Here is a 16679-nt window from a genome sequence, read left to right on the forward strand (position 1 = left end):
ATATCATTATCACACTACCTACAGAAATCAAAGAAAACACTGGGGGCGATTTTGGGCTGAGTTTGGACCCAGTTTTTGGCCCAGAAACGCAGACAAAAGCCAGGGGTCAAGCAGAAACTCAACACATCACATACATTGAATCGTTCATAATTTTAGGATTTAGATGTAGTTTCTAGAGAGAGAGGCTCTCTCCTCTCTCTAGGTTCTAGGATTTCTCTTTGTTTTAGGTCTATTTCTTCTCAATTCCAGGTTCAATGTTCCTTTAATTTAGTTTCTCTTCTATTTTTATTTGTTCTAGTACTTTGGTTTATCTATTCTTCTTGTTGATTCTCTTCTTTTCCAATTTAGTTTATGAATTCTCCATGTTAGATTTGATTTCTTTATTTAATGCAATTTGAGGTATTTCATATTTATGATTTTAATTTAGCTTTTTACATTCTTAGCTTGAATTGATTAATTGGAGACTCTTGAGTTATCAAACTCCTTTGTTGATTGATAATTGAGAGTTGCTAATTGACTTGAATTCCACCAACTCTAGTCTTTCCTTGGGAGTTGACTAGGACTTGAAGATTCATATTGATTTATCCACTTGACTTTTGATGAGCGGATAATTTATATGCTTTTTGGCATTATTTTTACATAGTTTTCAGTATGTTTTAGTTAGTTTCTATTATATTTTTATTAGTTTTTAAATAAAAATCACATTTCTGGATTTTACTAGGAATTTATGTATTTTTCTGTGATTTCAGGTATTTTCTGGCTGAAATTGAGGGACCTGAGCAAAAATCTGATTCAGAGGCTGAAAAAGGACTGCAGATGCTGTTGGATTCTGATCTCCCTGCACTCAAAGTTGATTTTCTGGAGCTACAGAAGTTCAATTGGGGCACTCTCAATTGCGTTGGAAAGTAGACATCCTGGGCTTTCCAGGAATATATAATTGTCTATACTTTGCCTGAGTTTTGATAACACAAACTGGCATTTAAACGCCAACTTTCTATCCTATTCTGGCGTTAAACGCCAGAACTGGCATAAAAGCTGGAGTTAAATGCCCAAACTGGCACCAAAGCTGGCGTTTAACTCCAAAAAAAGTTTGTACATGTGAAAGCTTCAATGCTCAGCCCAAGCACACACCAAGTGGGCCCGGAAGCAGATTTCTGCATCATTTACTTATTTTTGCATCATTTACTATTGTATTTTCATCTCTGGAACACATTATGTAACTTTTATGTTCTGAGACCTCCATGTGAGGCTGGCCATTCGGCCATGTCTACCCTATTTTTACTTATGTATTTTCAACGGTGGAGTTTCTACACCCCATAGATTAAGGTGTGGAGCTCTGCTGTTCTTCATGAATTAATGCAATTACTACTGTTTTTCTATTCAATTCAAGCTTATTCCTGTTCTAAGATATTCATTCGCACAGAAGAACATGATGAATATGATGATTATGTGACAGTCATCACCATTCTCACTTATGAACGCGTGCCTGACAACCACTTCCGTTCTACATGAAAACAAGCTTGAATGCATATCTCTTAGCCTCGAGATCAGAGTCTTTATGGTATAAGCTAGAATCAATTGGTAGCATTTTTGAGGTCCGGAAAGTCTAAACCTTGTCTGTGGTATTTCGAGTAGGATCTGGGATGGGATGACTGTGACGAGCTTCAAACTCGCGAGTGTTGGGCGTAGTGATAGACGCAAAAGGATCAATGAATCCTATTCCAACATGAGTGAGAACCGATAGATGATTAGCCGTGCGGTGACAGCACATTTGGACTATTTTCACTGAGAGGACGGACGGTAGCCATTGATAACGGTGATCTCCCAACATACAGCTTGCCATGGAAGGGAATACGCATGATTGGATGAAAGCAATAGGAAAGCAGAGGTTCAGAAGCAATAAGCATCTCCATACACTTATCTGAAATTCCACCAATGAATTTCATAAGTATTTCTATCTTATTTTCTGCTTTAATTATATTTTAATTATCAAAATCCCATAACCATTTGAATCCGCCTGACTGAGATTTACAAGGATGACCATAGCTTGCTTCAAGCCGACAATCTCCGTGGGATCGACCCTTACTCACATAAGGTATTACTTGGACGACCTTGTGCACTTGCTGGTCAGATTCACGGAGTTGTGTGAAAAGTGTGCGATCACGATTTCGTGTACCAAGTTTTTGGCGCCGTTGCCGGGGATTGTTCGAGTTTGGACAACTGACGGTTCATCTTGTTGCTCATATTAGGTAATTTTATTTTATTTTAAGCTTTTATTTTTTTATTTTATTTTCGAAAAATTTTTTTCAGAATTTTTAAGAATGAATTCTAGAGTTTCATGTTGATCTGTTGAAGTCTGGCTGGCTATGAAGCCATGTCTAATCTTTTGGACCGAGGTTTCAACTTATCATCACAAGAGCTTGTTGATTTTTATCAATCTTGCTGTTGAATGTAATGATCTGCTAAAGCTTGGCTGGCCATTGGCCATGTCTAGTGTTTTGGACCGAAGTTTTCACTGAAAGCTTGGCTGGCTAGTAAGCCATGTCTAATTCCTGGACCGGAGTTTTAGACTAACATTGCATGATTCCTGGAATTCTCATTAAGAATTTTGAATTCCTTGTTTTCTTTTTCCAAATAATTTTCGAAAAAAATACAAAAAAAATTGATAAAACCATAAAAATAAAAAATAATTTGTGTTTTGTTTGAGTCTAGTGTCAATTCTTAAGTTTGGTGTCAATTGCATGTTTTTCTTTTTCTTGAATTTTCAAAATTTTATGCATTATATTCTTCATTGATCTTCAAGTTGTTCTTGATGATTTTCTTGGGTCTGATCTTTAAATTCTCTTGTTTTGTGTCTTTTGTTGTTTTTCATATGCATTTTCAAATTGTTATTACCCCTAGTATACAAACTTCTAAGTTTGGTGTCTTGCATGCATTATTTGTTTTGATCTTGATTTTCCATGATTAGTTTCATTTTGTTGTTTTTCATCATTAAAAATTCAAAAAAATTTTCAAAATTATGTCTTTTCAAGTCAATAATACAGAGAATTGAAGATTCAGAACATACAGCAGAGGAATTACAGAGAAAAAGCTGGGCGTTCAAAACGCCGAGTGAGGAAGGAAAACTGGCGTTTAAACGCCAGCCAGGATGGCACAGGAGGGGAGATTTTGTTTTCAATACAAATCTTTTACAAATCTTCAAAATTTTTCAAAATCAAATCTTTTTCACATCATATCTTTTTCAAATCACATCTTTTTCAATATTCTTTTTAATATTTTCAAAAATTCCAAAATGATTTTCAAAATCTTTTTCTTATTTTTATTTCATATTTTCAAAATTAATGCTAACATTTAACATGATTGATTCAAAATCTCAAGTTGTTACTTGCCTATTAAGAAAGGTTCAATTCTTAAATTTTAAAATCATATCTTTTAGTTTCTTGTTAGTCAAGTAATCAACTTTAATTTTCAAAATCAAGTCCTCTTAAATTATTTTTCAATCATATCTTTTCAATCATATCCTCTCAATCACATCTTTTTCAAAATAAATTTCAATCATATCTTTTTGATTGCTAATTTCAAAATCTTTTTCAAAATCACTTAACCACTTTCTCACTTTTAATTTTCGAAAACCATCAATCAATTTTTCAAAATTATTTTTAAAATTTTGGTTTTATTTCAAAATTTGTTTTCAAAAATTCTTTTCCCTCCTCACCTTTTTCTATTTAAGGACTAACACTCCTCCTCTTTTAGCAATTCGGACTCACTCCCTCTCTATAAGTTCAAATTCCCCTCTCTACCTCATCTTTCTATTCTTCTTTTCCTCTGACACCTCAAGGAATCTCTATACTGTAACATAGAAGATTCCATACTTTCTTGTTCTCTTCTCTTTCATATGAGTAGGAACAAGGACAAAGGCATTCTTGTTGAAGCTGATCCTGAACCTGAAAGGACCTTGAAGAGAAAGCTAAGAGAAGCTAAAGCACAACTCTCTGGAGAGGACCTAACAAAAATTTTTGAAAGAGAAGAAGACATGGCAGCCGAAAATAACAACAATGCCAACAATGCAAGGAAGATGCTTGGTGACTTTATTGCACCCTCTTCTGACTTCTGTGGAAGGAGCATCTCGATTCCTGTAATTGGAGCAAACAACTTTGAGCTTAAGCCTCAATTAGTTTCTCTAATGCAACAGAATTGCAAGTATCATGGACTTCCATTAGAAGATCTTCATCAGTTTTTAGCTGAATTCTTGCAAATCTGTGACACTGTTAAGAGTCATGGGGTTGACCCTAAGGTCTACAGACTTATGCTTTTCCCTTTTGCTATAAGAGACAGAGCTAGGACATGGTTGGACTCACAACCTAAAGAAAGCCTGAACTCTTGAGAAAAGCTGGTCAATGCCTTCTTGGCAAAGTTCTTTCCACCTCAAAAATTGAGTAAGCTTAGAGTGGAAGTCCAAACCTTCAGACAGAAGGAAGGCGAATTCCTCTATGAAGCTTGGGAAAGATACAAGCAATTGATCAGAAGGTGTCCTTCTAGCATGCTTTCAGAATGGAGCATCATATGCATATTCTATGATGGTCTATCTGAACTGTCCAAGATGTCATTGGACAACTCTGCTGGTGGATCTCTTCATCTGAAGAAGATGCCTGAGGAAGCCCAGGAACTCATTAAAATGGTTGCAAATAACCAATTCATGTACACTTCTGAAAGGAATCCTGTGAATAATGGGACAACTCAGAAGAAAGGAGTTCTTGAGATTGATACTCTGAATGCCATATTGGCTTAGAATAAAATATTGACTCAGCAAGTCAATATGATTTCTCAAAGTCTGTCTGGAATGCAAGCTGCAACAGGCAGTACTAAGGAAGCATCTTTTGAAGAAGAAGCTTATAATCCTGAGAATCCTGTAATGGAAGAGGTGAACTACATGGGAGAACCCTATGGAAACACCTATAATCCTTCATGGAGAAATCATCCAAATCTCTCATGGAAGGATCAACAGAAGCCTCAACAAGGCTTCAACAGTAATAATGGTGGAAGAAATAGGTTTAGCAATAGCAAGCCTTTTCCATCATATTCTCAGCAATAGACAGAGAATTCTAGGCAAAGTCTCTCTTGCTTAGCAACCATAGTCTCTTATCTATCTAAGACCACACTAAGTTTCATGACTGAAACAAGGTCCTCCATTAGAAATTTGGAGGCACAGGTGGGTCAGCTGAGTAAAAAGGTTACTGAAACTCCCTCCTAATACTCTCCCAAGCAATACAGAAGAGAATCCCAAGAGAGAGTGCAAGGCCATAAACACGTCCCACATGGCCGAATGCATAGAGGAGGGAAAGGCAGTAATTTCCACTGAAGAAGACCTCAATGGATGTCCACCGGCCACCATGGAGTTCCCTAATGAGGAACCAGAGGAATCTGAGGCTCATACAAAGACCATAGAGATTCCACTGAACCTACTTCTGCCATTCATGAGCTCTGATGAGTATTCTTCCTCTGAAGAGGATGAAGATATTGTTGAAGAGCAAGTTGCTCAATATCTAGGAGCAATCATGAAGCTGAATGCCAAGTTATTTGGTAATGAGACTTGGGAGAATGAACCCCCATTGCTCATCAATGAACTGAACGATCTGACTCAACTGAAATTACCTCAGAAGAGACAGGATCCTGGAAAGTTCTCAATACCTTGTACCATAGGCACCATGGCCTTTGAGAAGGCTCTTGTGACCTAGGGTCAAGTATAAACCTCATGCCCCTCTCTGTAATGGAGAAGCTAGGGATCCTTAAGGTGCAAGCTGCAAGAATCTCACTAGAGATGGCAGACAATTCAAGAAAACAGGCTTATGGACTTGTAGAGGATGTCTTGGTAAAGGTTGAAGGCCTCTACATCCCTGCTGACTTCATAATCCTGGACACTGGAAAGAGTAGGGATGAATCCATCATCCTTGGCAGACCCTTCCTTGCCACAGCAAAAATTGTGATTGATGTTGACAGAGGAAAGCTGGTCATTCAAGTGAACGAAGCCTGCCTTGTGTTTAAGGCTCAAGGATCTCCTTATGCACACATGGAGAAGAAGCATGAAAAGCTTCTTTCAATGCAGAGTCAAACAGAGCTCCCATATTCAAACTCTAAGTTTGGTGTTGGGAGGCTATCATCATGCTCTGAGTATCTGTGAGGCTCCATGAGAGCCCACTGTCAAGCTATTGACATTAAAGAAGCGCTTGTTGGGAGGCAACCCAATCTTTACTTATCTATGTTAAATTTCTATTTTCTATTGTTATTTTATGCTTTCTTTAGGTTGGTGATCATGTGAAGTCACAAAAATAACTGAAAAAGTAAAAACAGAATGAAAAATAGCATTAAAACCAGCACATCCTGGATGATGATCTTACTGGCGTTTAAACGCCAGTAAGGGTAGCAGAATGGGCGTTAAACGCCCAGTCTGGCACCATTCTGGGCGTTTAACGCCAGAAAAGGGCACCAGACTGACGTTTAATGCCAGAAAAGGGCAACAAACTGGCGTTTAAACGCCAGAAAGGGAAGAAAAGTTGGCGTTAAATGCCAGAAATGGGCAGCAACCTGGCGTTTAACGCCAGGATAGTAGTCAAGGTGCGTTTACACGCCAACATGGTGCAGGGATGAGAAGTCCTTGACACCTCAGAATCTGTGGACCCCACAGAATCCCTACTTACCTCAACTCTCTCTCTCTTCTTCACACCTTCCCATAACACCCTTCCCCAAATACCCCTCACCAATCACCTCCATTTCTCTTCCCCATAACACACTCCTCACAATTCAAATTCAAAATCCTTTCCCTCCCACACCCAACCCTAATACACAAACCCTACCCTCTCTTCTCCCCCTTGGCCGGACCACTAAAACCCATCCATCTCCTCTATTTCTTCTTCTTCTACTCCCTTCTTTCTTCTTTTGCTCGAAGACGAGCAAACCTTCTAAGTTTGATGTGGTAAAAGCGTTGCTTTTTATTTTTCCATAACCATTTATGGCACCTAAGGCCAGAGAAACCTCTAGAAAGAAGAAAGGAAAGGAAAAAGCTTCCACTTCTGAGTCATAGAAGATGGAGAGATTCATCTCAAAGGTCCATCAAGACCACTTCTATGAAGTTGTGGCCAAGAAGAAGGTGATCCTCGAGGTCCCTTTGAAGCTCAAAAAGAGTGAATATCCGGAGATCCGACATGAGATTCGAAGAAGAGGTTGGGAAATTCTCACCAACCCCATTCAACAAGTCGGGATCTTAATGATTCAAGAGTTCTATGCTAATGCATGGATCACCGAAAACCATGATCAAAGTATGAACCCAGACCCAAAGAATTGGCTTACAATGGTCCGGTGGAAATACTTAGATTTCAGTCCGGAAAATGTAAGGTTGGCATTCAACTTGCCAATGATGCAAGGAGATGCACGCCCCTACACTAGAAGGGTCAACTTCGATCAAAGGTTGGACCAAGTCCTCATGGACATATGTGTGGAAGGAGCTCAGTGGAAAAGAGACTCCAAAGGTAAGCCGGTTCAATTGAGAAGGCATGACCTTAAACCCGTGGCTAGAGGATGGTTGGAATTTATCCAACACTCAATCATTCCCACTAGCAAACCAGTCTAAAGTTACTATAGACCGGGCTATCATGATCCATAGCATCATGAATGGAGAGGAAGTAGAAGTTCATGAGGTTATATCCCTAGAACTCTACAAGGTGGCAACAAGTCCTCTACTTTAGTAAGTTTAGCCTTCCCTCATCTCATTTGTCACTTCTGCAATTCAGCTGGAATTGACATAGAGGAAGACACCCTCATTGAAGAGGACAAGCCCTTCAATAAGAAAAGGATGGAGCAAATAAGAGAGCCCACTCATGAACCTCAACAAGAGCATGAGGAAGCCCTTAATCAAGAAATCCCTGAGATACCTCAAGGGATACACGTCCCTCTACAAAATTATTGGGAGCAAATTAACACCTCCCTAGGAGAATTAAGTTCCAATATGGGACAACTAAGGGTGGAGCACCAAGGGCATTCCATCCTCCTTCATGAAATTAGAGAAGATCAAAGAGCCATGAGGGAGGGGCAACAAAGGCAAGGAAGAGACATAGAGGAGCTCAAGCGTTCCATTGGATCTTCAAGAGGAAGAACTAGCCGCCATCACTAAGGTGGACCCGTTCTTTAATCTCCTTGCTCTTATTTTTCTGTTTTTCGAAAATTATGCTTTATGTTCTATCTATGTTTGTGTCTTTATTACATGATCATTAGTGTCTTAGTGTCTATGCCTTGAAGCTATGATTGTCCTATGAATCCATCACCTTTATTAAACGAAAAATATTCTTAATTGCAAAAGAACAAGAAGTACATGAATTTCAAATTTTAAAATAGTTTAATTATTTTGATGTGGTGGCAATACTTTTTGTTTTCTGAACGAATGCTTGAACAGTTCATATTTTTGAATTTGTTGTTTATGAATGTTAAAATTGTTGGCTCTTGAAAGAATGATGGAAAAGGAGAAATGTTATTGATAATCTGAAAAATCATAAAATTTATTCTTGAAGCAAGAAAAAGCAGTGAATACAAATCTTGCGGAAAAAAATGGCAAAAAATAAAAGAAAAAGAAAGAAAAAGAAAAAGCAAGCTGAAAAAGCCAGTAACCCTTTAAACCAAAAGGCAAGGGTAAAAAGGATCCAAGGCTTTGAGCATTAATGGATAGGAGGGCCTAAAGGAATAAAATCCTGGCATAAGCGGCTAAATCAAGCTGTCCCTAACCATGTGCTTGTGGCGTGAAGGTGTCAAGCGAAAAGCTTGAGACTGAGCGGTTAAAGTCATGGTCCAAAGCAAAAGAGTGTGCTTAAGAGCTTTAGACACCTCTAATTGGGGACTCCAGCAAAGCTGAGTCACAATCTAAAAAGGTTCACCCAGTTATGTGTCTGTGGCATTTATGTATCCGGTGGTAATACTGGAAAACAAAATGCTTAGGGTCACGGCCAAGACTCATAAAGTAAATGTGTTCAAGAATCAACATACTGAACTAGGAGAATCAAATGATAAAGAGAGATGCCAAAACTGTTCAGAAGCAAAAAGCTAAGAACCCCGCTCATCTAATTAAGACTGATCTTCATTGATGTTTTTGGAATTTATTATATATTCTCTTCTTTTTATCTTATTTTGTTTTTAGTTGCTTGGGGACAAGCAACAATTTAAGTTTGGTGTTGTGATGAGCGGATAATTTATACGCTTTTTGGCATTATTTTTACATAGTTTTCAGTATGTTTTAGTTAGTTTCTATTACATTTTTATTAGTTTTTAAATAAAAATCACATTTCTAGACTTTACTATGAGTTTGTGTATTTTTTTTGTGATTTTAGGTATTTTCTGGCTGAAATTGAGGGACCTGAGCAAAAATCTGATTCAGAGGCTGAAAAAGGACTACAGATGTTGTTGGATTCTGACCTCCCTGCACTCAAAGTGGATTTTCTGGAGCTACAGAAGTTCAATTGGCGCGCTCTCAATTGGGTTGGAAAGTAGACATCCTGGGCTATCCAGAAATATATAATAGTCCATACTTTGCCCGAGTTTTGATAACGCAAACTAGCGTTTAAATGCCAACTTTCTACCCTATTCTGGCGTTAAATGCCAGAACTGGCATAAAAGCTGGAGTTAAATGCCCAAACTGGCACCAAAGCTGGCATTTAACTCCAAGAAAAGTCTCTACATGTGAAAGCTTCAATGCTCAGTCCAAGCACACACCAAGTGGGCCCAGAATCGGATTTCTGCATTATTTACTTATTTTTGTAAACCCTAGACTACTAGTTCATTATAAATAGGACCTTTTACTATTGTATTTTTATCTCTAGAATACATTATGTAACTTTTATGTTCTGAGACCTCCATGGGAGGCTGGCCATTCGGCCATGTCTACCCTATTTTCACTTATGTATTTTCAACGGTGGAGTTTCTACACCCCATAATTAAAGTGTGGAGCTTTACTGTTCTTCATGAATTAATGCAATTACTACTATTTTTCTATTCAATTCAAGCTTATTCTTGTTCTAAGATATTCATTCGCACATAAGAACATGATGAATGTGATGATTATGTGACACTCATCACCATTCTCACTTATGAATGCGTGCCTGACAACCACTTCTGTTCTACATGAAAACAAGCTTGAATGCATATCTCTCAGCCTCGAGATCAGAGTCTTCGTGGTATAAGCTAGAATCAATTGGCAGCATTCTTGAGATCCAGAAAGTCTAACCCTTGTCTGTGGTATTCCGAGTAGGATCTGGGATGGGATGACTGTGACGAGCTTCAAACTCGCGAGTGTTGGGCGTACTGACAGACACAAAAGGATCAATGGATCTTATTCCAACATGAGTGAGAACCGACAGATAATTAGCCGTGCAGTGACAGCGCATTTGGACCATTTTCACTGAGAGAACGGACGGTAGCCATTGACAACGGTGATCCCCCAACATACAGCTTGCCATGGAAGGGAATACGCATGATTGGATGAAAGCAATAGGAAAGTAGAGGTTCAGAAGCAATAAGCATCTCCATACGCTTATCTGAAATCCCACCAATGAATTACATAAGTATTTCTATCTTATTTTCTGCTTTAATTATATTTTAATTAACAAAATCCCATAACCATTTGAATCCGCCTGACTGAGATTTACAAGGATGACCATAGCTTGCTTCAAGCCGACAATCTCCATGGGATCAACCCTTACTCACGTAAGGTATTACTTGGATGACCCAGTGCACTTGCTGGTCAGCTGCACGGAGTTGTGTGAAAAGTGTGCGATCACGATTTTGTGTACCAACTTTCCTTCATAGTTAGAGGATAACTAGTGGTAGCAACAGACAATTCTCATCACAATTGATAAGGATAACTAGGATAGGACGTCCAGTTTTCATACCTTGCCAAGAGTCTTTTCTTAGTTATTAGTTTAATTTCTTGCCATTTTATTTCCTTGTTCCTTATTTCAAAAACCCAAAAAGATACTTTTCCACAACCAATAATAACTACACCTCCCTGTAATTCCTTGAGAGACGACCCGAGGTTTAAATACTTCGGTTATTAATTTTATTGGGTTTGCTTTAGTGACAACCAAATTTGTTTGTATGAAAGGATTCTTTGTTGGTTTAGAAGCTATACTTGCAACGAGGTTTCATTTGTGAAATTCTTTACTAGCAAAAATCCGTTCGTCAGGCACACTTGAGGACTTATTCCCACAATGTCACTTAGGCTCCATCCAATCGCCTTCTTATACTTCCAGATAACTTCAAGTAGTTGTTGCTCTTCTTGATTGGAGAGATCGGTTGCCACTATGATCGGAAATTTATGTTCCTTATCAAGGAACGCATATTTAACATGAGGTGGTAGTGGCTTCAAATCTTCCCTTGCTTCTTGGTGGGGTAACTTATTATCCTCTTGGTTGTGGAGACTTGGTGGGTCACTTTCATTTTCTTCATCCCCAAGGTCTCCCGCTTGTGAGCTCTCTTCCTCACTTAAACCTTTTTGAAGCTCATGGTGGCTATCTACCTCAAGTCCGTCCTCTCTCCCATCTTCAATGAAATTCTTGCCCCCATCAATAGATTCCTCCTTCGGAAGAGCGGGTTGAGGGTTTATTTCATTAAGCGGCCCACTTTCTTCCGGAGTTATAGCATCAATGCTAGATTTTAGGGTTGATGGGTGTAGCAAGGGTGGAGGAGCAAGGTTACTAGGGGTGGAGTGAAAGGGTACTAGATGTGACAAAGCCTCGGCAAGAGTTGCCATGCAATTCTCTTGCTTCCTTTGAAATTCCCTTTGCTCTTAGATGAGGGCTTGAAAGCTAGGCTCTCCATAAGGGAAGTTAATGGGGATGGGATGGTGGTGGAAGCTAGGTTGTCCCAAGTGAGGCGGTAGGTAGATAGGTGGGGAGGGATTTGGTGGTGGAAAAGGTAAAGGAGCTTGAGGGTATGATGGTTGCATTTCATGTCGAGGGCACAGAGCATATGGATAGGCAAAATGGTAGTGAGGACGTGTTCCACTAGGTGTGAGAGGTTGATAGACATTAAGATCGTAGGGCCCTCGCAACGGTCCTTGTTGCCAAGAGTTGATTGCTTGTGACCCTTCCTCGAATTGACATCCCATACCTTGAGGTGAACCAACGTCGGAATTGCTACCCCCTACAACATGATAACAATTAGACTCTAAGCCAAAAGGTGATAGTTCATGATGAATAGGAAAAATAGAATGCAATGATATCAACAAAAGCAATGAACAAATGAGTATATATGTTCTAATTATATCCACTCGTCTAGGGTTAAATAAACAAAAAGTGTTAGTTGCTATCAATACTAAGATAGATGTGCCTCCTACCAATCAGTGCTAATTAGTGAACCAAATATCAAATATTTACACTATTCACATATTTACAACAACCAAAATTGTAGCACTCATTGCACCTAAAGTGAACTCCCCGACAATGGCGCCAAGATTTTGACGACAGCCAATTTGCATATAGGTTAGGAACTCGATTATCCAAAATGGAATTTGTGTTATAAGTATAGTCCTAACCCAACAAGTTGGCCAACAATCAAAATTGGAAACTAACAAGATGTGTCACAATTCAAAAACGAGAGTATTTGACTCCTGAATTGTCTCCCAAGGAGTACTTTAGAACAATGAGTGTGCAAATCCGGTTGTAGTGATCAAGAGGTTGTCAATGAAGAAATGAACATATAAAGCAATAAAAGAACATGGAAAATTTTAATGATTGAACTAATGAAGAAATTAAAGAACCGACTATGTAATATAAATAAGTAAAGTATAAAAGAGATTAACATAGAAGCGTATAAAAGATTGAAAGCATAAAAAAGAGTCTCAGCTTGGAGTGAGCTAAGGGTCCTTTCCTTGTTAGAACCACAACTATGACAATTATGATGGATTAATCTCACTTGATCAACCCTCATATCAGAAAGTAAGTTAAATGAGCATAAGTGTTCCCAACCCACAAATCCTAAATTGCTTGCTAATTGCTTTAGCAACAAATTAGCGTTAGTGGGAACAAGAACAATTAACAATCCAAGAATTGAAACTAAATGTTAGATATTCCAACTCTAGAAACCCAATTGCTCAATTTACCCAAGCCAAGAACAAAAAATTTAGCCTAAAACCATGTTTGATATTTTGTCAAACACTTGATGGGCAAAAACCTTAACCATGGAGAAAATGAGAAAAGGCTTGAAACTAAAAGCAACAATTGATCTCAATCAACAAGAATGACACAAGAAAGCATGAAACAAACATTAAACATCAAATTCATCAACAAGAAATTAAAATTGCAAGAGAGAAGCAAAAGTGAACTATAACTTGAATTAGAAGAAAGAGTAATGACAATGTAACTATAAAGAGTAATAACAAGAGAATACTTACAATAAAAGCTAGCAAAATCCAAGATCAAAAATAGAAATGGCACTTGAATGTAAAATACTAATATAAACCCTAATAGAGATGATGAAAAACTTAGAGAAAAACTAACTAAAAGCTTCCTACTACTACTCCTAAACTATATTAATGATATGCTATGTTATGTCCATCATTTCCCCTCCAATATGAGCTAGAAGACTTCAGAAATGGGCCTCCAAAGCTCCCAAATCACGAGTCACGTGTCATTTTAATGAGGTCATATGCGGACACCTGTGCGGACGCACAGATGCGAAAAATTCCGTCCTATGCGTACGCACAGGTAGCCGTACGCACGCACACTAGGCGATACTTGAATGGACGCGTGACGTGCTCGACGCAATCCACGCGCTCTGTTTGGGCAACTATGCGTACGCACAAGTAGCCGTGTGCACGCACACGTCTCTGAACTCATCTCCTTTGATTCTTCATGTTTCCTCCACTTTGCATGCTCTTCTTCCATTTTCTCCAACCCCTTCCTACGTTATACACCCGAAATCACTCACAAACAACATCAAGGCATTGAATGGAAGGAAATTGGAATAAATAGATTAAATTAGGCACAAAAGAGCACATTTTCATAATCTAGCGCAATTTGGAAGGAAAGTTCAAAAGCATGCTATTCAAGGGAATAAGTGCAAGTTTATATGATGAAAATCCATTCAATTCTAACCAAAAAATCATCATCAAATATGGAGTCATCAGCGCTCAATTAAGTAGCATGCGAAGATCTTCATCAATTTTGGATTAAACTTTATTTTATTTAAAAATAGAAAAAGATATTATTTAGTTTTAGAAAATATATTTTACAATGATTAGGATTAGATATAAAAGGAAAAAGAATCAGCCCTTCGGGCTCTCTCTTCTCCTCTCTTGCCTCATTTTGCACTTTACAGTTTTTACAGAATCCTTATTTTCTCTTTAAACCATGAGCAACTAAACCTCTACTGTTAAGGTTAGGAGCTCTGTTTATTTTATGGATTAATACTATTACTTTTCTATTTTAAATCATGTATTGATTTCAATTTCAAGAATTGTTTTCATTCTTTAACTTATGAATGTAGGTGGAACGGAAGTATGACCCTTATTCTATTTGAGTTCTTGTAAAACTTTGAAAAGCTCTTTACCTGAACAACAGCTTGAAAACATATTCTCCTAAATCACTAATTATCTGGACTTAACGGGATACGTGATATATAATCCTCTTATATTTGGATAATTAGGGTTTCTGTGGCATATAAACTAGAATTGAACTTAACCCTAGCTAGTTGGAATCAAGTGACTAAGGAATTTGCGGTTGATGAAGGTTAGAGGAGACTAAAAAGGTCTAAGAAATTCGGGTTTAGTCACATATAGTTTGCCATGAATTGAATCTTGCATGATTAAAGTAGTTAGTAAGAAAAGTTAATCTAGAAAATAAATATCTTTGAAACCTTAACTGTTTTCTCCCATATTATTCACACTAATTTACTGCTTGCTTTCTAATATTCTAAATTTACTGTTAATGCTTTTGAACTCTCAAAACATCATTTTCTGTTTGTCTAACTAAGTAAATCACTCAATCATTGTTGCTTAGTCCATCAATTCTCGTGGGATCGACCCTCATTCACTTGAGGTACTACTTGGTATGACCCGGTACACTTGCCGGTTAGTTTGTGCGTTATAAATTTCACACCAAGTTTTTGGCGCCGTTGCCGAGATTGACTATGATTGACAACTATCATTGTTTGATTACTTAGATTAGGCATTTTAGCTTTAATTTTATTTAATTTTGCTCTTAAATTTTCAAAAATTAGTGTTACTATTTTTCCTTAATTTCTGAAATTAAGTTTGGTGTTACCTAGTTATTTTTTGTTCAAAATTCCTTAATTCCTTAATTTTCCTGTTCAATTTTCTTTCTTAATTTTGAAATTTTCATTTTAATTTTACTTATAATTTTCAAAATTTTCTTACTTTAATTATTTAGTTGTTCTATTTTATTTCTTTACACAAATTACCTCACTGAGAATTCTTTACACTCTGACGTAGAGAATCCCACTTTTCTTGTTTTTTGTTTGTTTATGAGCAGGAACAGGGACAAGGAACCTCTTACAGATTTTGATCCTGAACCTGAAAGGACTTTGGGGTGGCATTTGCAACAAGCTAGACTTTACAAGGCTAGTAAAAATCTAAGTGAGACCTTTGAAAAGGAAGTTGCAGAGTCCACTACGAATCATAATCGTCTGTTAATGCCAATGTGGCAAATTCGAATGAGAATGAACAACCTAGAAGAGTGCTTGGCTCATACATTGCCCCCAATCTAGATCTCTATGGGAACAATATTGTGGTGTCTCCTATAGCTGCAAACAATTTTGAACTAAAGCCTTAGTTAGTCACTCTCGTGTAGCAAAATTGTTAGTATAATGAACTCTCGTAGGAAGATCCAAACCAATTTATCTCTAACTTCCTGCAGATTTGTGACACTGTGAAAACAAATGGAGTGAATCCTAAAGTTTACAAGCTCATGCTCTTTCCATTTGCTGTGAGGGATAGAGCAAAGCTGTGGCTAGATTCTCAGCCCAAGGAGAGCCTGAACACTTGGGATACGGTAGTCACTGGATTTTTGTCTAAATTTTTTCCTCCACAGAAGCTAACTAAGCTAAGGATGGAGGTTCAAACTTTTAGGCAGAGAGATGGTGAGACCCTCTATGAAGCTTGGGAGAGGTACAAGCTGCTGACCAGGCAATGCCCCTTGACATGTTTTCTAAATGGACCTACTGAAAATCTTTTATGCAAGGTGAGAACTATGACTATGCTCAATTTCCTTCTGAACAGGTCAACTATATGGGGAATGTTCCTAGAAACCTCAATAATGATCTATATGCAAAGACCTATAATCAGGGGTGGAAAAATCACCCAAATTTAGGGTGGAGAGAGCAACCTCAGAGGCCACATAATTTTAATAATAATTCTCAGGGCGGTTTTTAACAGAATAGTTTTAATAACTACCAGTTTCAGTCATCTCAACAACAACCACCTCAGCAAAAAAATTCTCAATCACAGAAGATCACTGATTTGGAAGCAGTAATGGTGAGTTTTATACAGAAAACCAGAGCATCAATCAAGAACTTGGAGATTCAGATGGGTCAATTAGCCACAAAAGTTAATGAAATTTATCAAAGGACTACTAATAGCCTTTCTAGTAACACAATTCCAAATCCAAGAGAGGAGTGCAAGGCTATTA

The 16679-nt window shown here is 37.8% G+C and overlaps 2 non-coding genes across 2 annotated transcripts; both read right to left on the bottom strand.

Moving 5' to 3' along the window:
* Positions 1-4438: 4438 nt before the first annotated feature.
* LOC148577076 (small nucleolar RNA R71) lies at positions 4439-4542 on the bottom strand. The gene has a single exon (XR_015903592.1). It is a non-coding gene; the product is annotated as a small nucleolar RNA R71 (small nucleolar RNA).
* Positions 4543-16091: 11549 nt separating this feature from the next.
* LOC148577077 (small nucleolar RNA R71) lies at positions 16092-16194 on the bottom strand. Its single transcript, XR_015904305.1, has one exon. It is a non-coding gene; the product is annotated as a small nucleolar RNA R71 (small nucleolar RNA).
* Between the last annotated feature and the right edge of the window lie 485 nt (positions 16195-16679).

This window comes from Arachis ipaensis, chromosome B1 (assembly GCF_059453495.1).
Source record: "Arachis ipaensis isolate K30076 ecotype BB chromosome B1, ASM5945349v1, whole genome shotgun sequence".
NCBI lineage: Eukaryota > Viridiplantae > Streptophyta > Magnoliopsida > Fabales > Fabaceae > Arachis > Arachis ipaensis.